Below are 5,206 nucleotides of genomic sequence, written 5' to 3' on the forward strand. Positions count from 1 at the left end.
GCATAGATGGAGGTGAGGAGGCATCTTCAGTTGGGCGTGCAGCAGGCGGCGCAGTACTATTCGATTTGACAGCGGGCGGCGCAGTTCCCGATATGGCTTTAATGCAGACGAGGGAGAGGGTAGCGGTTCCCGAAATGTCGAACGGCCAATGATGCATCCTCCTTCAATTAGCATCATGAATGCATGAGGGAAGTAATGGGAGGAGGACCGGGAAAAGAGGCAGCACGATGTGAATGCAACGCAGTTGCACTCATATAAAGGTGCCCCTCCATTCCAATGTATCTACCACATCGTACGCACCTAAGCATTTGCCTAAGCACCTACACTAAGCGCAAAAGTGCTCACTCCAGACCCATGGCGGCGATGCGCGCGAGCGGCCAGCGGCTGTGCCAGATGGTCCACGATGCTGGCCTGCGGCATGGCACCGAGGATCGTCTCCAGACGGTGTTGGCGACTGGCTGGTGGATGGCTGCCATCGACGCCAGCTACGACTCTCAGTTGGACCAGATGATCGTTGCCACCACCAACAAGTTCACCGTCGTCAAGAAGCTAGCGGACGCCATTGCCGTACTCCTCCAGCCCATGCGCCCAGGCTCCTCATTGCCTGCCACCCTAATCGGCCTCCATGGTCGGAACCTCTTTCAAGCACTGGTGGTCCTGTGGCTGCCCGCCGACGCCACGAAGAATGTCCACCTGGAGGTCGCGCTCGCCGCGAGGCGCCTCGCCCTGCAATATTTCGTCGACCTACACATCCACATGTACGAGCAAATCGTGTACATACGTATCTACAAGGCCAGTGACGACGCTACGACGTTGGCCTTCTTCAACCGGCTGGAAGCCTTGGATGCCTTTGCTGAGAAGCACCTTGACCTCGCCACAAAAGCCGCCGCTCCTTAGCCGCCAGCCGGTGGCCTGGCGCACTGAGTTGAGGAGGAGGAGGTCGTACGTTGATGGATGCATCTTTCTTCTTGCCTCCTGTAACCACCACAATGATCGCATCATCGTGGCCTTAATTCTTATTGTGCTATTGCATTCTCGTTCCAGTCAATACAGACATGTGCGATCCCTTTGCTTAATTATATGCATCACTGTAACTACTACTCCATCTGTCAATTTATAAGTTGTGCTGCCAGTGTTTGGGGCCGGCGCACGACACAATAAGCAAACCCACGACGACACATACAGAGAGGATCCAGCGGTTCCAATGGTGATCCCCGTGGCTCCAATGGCGCTCCCAGCGGCCGACGACGGCAACGGCGGGCAGTTCACCACGCATCACGTAGTGGACACCCACGTGAGGGGGAAGGCCCTCTCGGTGGTATACACGAACGATCCGGTCATGGTGGAGAGCTCCATCCAAACTATGGAGTAGTTCCTTGCCGAGGACAAGTACCAAGTGGTCGGCTTCGACCTCGAGTACACCATCGATCGTGCCGGGCACATTCGCTGGGGACGTGGCATTGACCATTGGGCGGCAACAGTCGGTCATCCGGGTGACCAATAAAGGATGCAAAGAGGGATCCTACAGCAGCAAGGACCAGCTTCCCTACTGTAGCTCATCTAACAGAACTCCCAAGTTAACTATGCTGAGGCTTGAGTAGTCATTAGATGGGTGACCGGATGAAAAGTGGCCTCGATGTTAAATTAACTAATGTGATGGGTCACTGTAAACATTTAATTGCGTTGAATGTATATAGTGCTCCATCATATTAGTTGAATAAATCTCGAGGTACTTGTTTTGTAATTTTTGACATTTTTTGTTTTTTGTACACATGTTGATTGGCTTGAAGAAGGTCTATCTCGTTACTTTTTGATATTTTTATTTTTTGAACACATGTTGATTGGCTTGAATGAAGGTCTATCCCGTTACTTTAGGACATGTTTCCAAAACATGGACCTCGAGGTTGATTCAACTAATAACACAGAGCACTATATACATTCAACACAATTAAATGTTTTCCAAAAAAAGTGATATGATTTCTGTGAAACTTATAAGTCATGTATGTCAAATTAACCTCTATGTACTTGTTCTCGAATTAACCTCTGGGCCTTTTTGCCGCGTATCACACACATCTTGTTAAGTTGAACCGTTTATGTTCTCTTCCCTAATCGAAAACAGTTCATTCGACTGAACCGTATGCCGTATATCACACACACCTTGATCTAGCTGACCGTTTTTGTTGCTTTCCCTAATAGCAAACAGTTCATCGGAGCAAACTGTATGCCATATATTGCACACACATTGATATGGCTGCCCATTTCTGTTGTTCTGTCTAATCGCAAATAGTTCGTCTGGATCAATCGTATGCCCTGCTTCGCACACGCAACTAAAATCTGAACCGTGTTTGATGCATCCGTCATTGCAAACATTTTGCACCTTTTTTGACGGTTTTTTACACCACCGTTTGTGATAATTGCATCGCACACAGTTTCATCGAAGGGTCTGTGATCATAGTGTCGCGTTAGCAGCATCCTGCAGTAGTGCACCTCCATGATCGGAAGATCGAGACATAGTCTTTCAAAAGTATTCCCCCTTAACCCACTGATAGGCCGGTACACCTACATATTCTACATCAACTAGCCTATCTTGGAAGGGGTCACACTATCTACTGAACTAAGCCAGAGCCCATATTGGCTTGTGGCTCACATGTAAGCTTCTAGACATGAAAACACGTTTGATCCCTTTAATCCTGAGTGGACGGACCACTAGTGGTGCACCACCATGGATTTTCCATGCATGCTTGATGACCCACAAGTATAGGGGATCTATTGTAGTCCTTTCGATAAGTAAGAGTGTCTAACCCAATGAGGAGTAGAAGGAAATGAAAAGCGGTTTTCAGCAAGGTATTGTGTGCAAGCACTGAAATTATCGGTAACAGATAGTTGTGTGATAAGATAATTCATAACGGGTAACAAGTAACAAAGGTAACTAAGGTGCAGCAAGGTGGCCCAATCCTTTGAGTAGCAAAGGACAATCATGGACAAACTCTTATATAAAACAAAGCACTCCCGAGGACACATGGGAATTACTATCAAGCTAGTTTTCATCATGCTCATATGATTCACGTTCGTTACTTTGATAATTTGATTTGTGGGTGGACCGGTGCTTGGGTTCTGTCCTTACTTGGACAAGCCTTCCACTTATGATTAACCACTCTCGCAAGCATCCACAACTATGAAAGTAGAATTAAGATAAATCTTACCATAGCATGAAACAAGTGGATCCAAATCAGCCCCTTATGAAGCAACACATAAACTAGGGTTTGAGCTTCTGTCACTCTAGCAACCCATCATCTACTTATTACTTCCCAATGCCTTCCCTAGGCCCAAACAATGGTGAAGTGTCATGTAGTCGACGTTCACATAACACCACTAGAGGAAAGACAACATACATCTCATCAAAATATCGAACGAATACCAAATTCACATGATTACTTATAACAAGACTTCTCCCATGTCCTCAGGAACAAACGTAACTACTCACAAAGCATATTCATGTTCAAGATGAGAGGGGTATTTAATATCATTAAGGATCTAAACATATGATCTTCCACCAAATAAACCAACTGGCATCAACTACAAGGAGTAATCAACACTACTAGCAACCCATAGGTACCAATATGAGGTTTTGAGACAAAGATCAGAGACAAGGGATGAACTAGGGTTTGAGAGGAGATGGTGCTGATGAAGATGTTGATGGAGATTGACCCCCTCTCGATGAGAGGATTGTTGGTGATGACGATGGCTTTGATTTCCCCCTCCCGGAGGGAAGGTTCCCCGGCAGAACAGCTCTGCCGGAGCCCTAGATTAGTTCTGCCTAGGTTCCGCCTCGAGACGGCGGCGCTTCGTCCCGAAAGCTTCTTCTTGTTTTTTTCCAGGTCAAAACACATAATATAGCAGAAGAGGGGCACCAGGGGCCAGCCAGGGGGTAGGGCGTGTTCCCCACCCTTGTGGATGACTGGTGGGTCCCCTCTAGTAATTTCTTCGCCAATATTTTTTTATATATTCCAAAATATTTCTCCGTGAAGTTTTATGACTTTTGGAGTTGTGCACAATAGGTCTCTAATATTTGCTCCTTTTCCAGCACAGAATTCCAGCTCCCGGCATTCTCCCTCTTTGGGCAAACCTTGTAAAATAAGAGAGAATAGGCATACGTATTGTACCATAATGTGTTATAATATCCCATAATGCAATAAATATCAATATAAAAGCATTATGCAAAATGGACGTATCAACTCCCGCAAGCTAACACTCACGCGATACTCATGAGATCAAAGCCTCAATCAGACACGAAGAAAGATAGGGGCTTATGGTTTCGCCTCCCAACCTTTTACCACAAGGGTAATGTCAACAATAATAGCTTATGAATATCTACATCCGAGTGGGTATATATATTTGGATCTACCTCCAACATAAAGCGCTTGCCCAAAAAGAAAAGGTGTAAAAAGGAATAGGTGAAGATCACCATGAGTCTTGTATAAGGATAAGAAGCAAAAATTAAAAGATAGGCCCTTCGCAGAGGGAAGCAGAGGTTGTCATGCGCTTTTATGGTTGGATGCACAAAATCTTAATGCAAAAGAACATCACTTTGTATTGCCACATGTGACAAAGAACTTTATTATGCAGTCCGTCGCTTTTATTTCTTCCATATCACAAGTTCGTATAAAGCTTACTTTCTTCACACTAATATATCATACATATTTAGAGAGCATTTTTATTGCTTGCACCGATGACAACTTACTTGAAGGATCTTACTCGATCCATAGGTAGGTATGGTGGACTCTCATGGCAAAACTGGGTTAAGGGATGTTTGGAACCACAAGTAGTATCTCTACTTGGTGCAAATGATTTGGATAATATGAGGTGGAAGCAAGCTCATCATGTTGGAGGATCCATAGTAATATAACTTCTATTCTGATATAAAGAAACATAACCCATTGCGTTGTCTTCCATGTCCAACATCAACTCTTTAGCATATAATATTTTAATGAGTGCTCACAATCACAAAAGATGTCCAAGATAGTATATTTATATGTAAAGCCTCTCTTTCTTTATTACTTCCTATTAATTGCAACAATGACCAAAACTGTGTTTGTCAACTCCCAACAAATTTCATGCGATATACTTCTTATATGTAAAGTCATCACTTCCCATAAGATCATTATATAAACTTTTTTATTTCTTTTATTCTATTCTTTTCTATGTT

The sequence above is a fragment of the Aegilops tauschii genome, chromosome 2, assembly GCF_002575655.3.
Source record: "Aegilops tauschii subsp. strangulata cultivar AL8/78 chromosome 2, Aet v6.0, whole genome shotgun sequence".
In the NCBI taxonomy this organism is placed as follows: Eukaryota; Viridiplantae; Streptophyta; class Magnoliopsida; order Poales; family Poaceae; genus Aegilops; species Aegilops tauschii.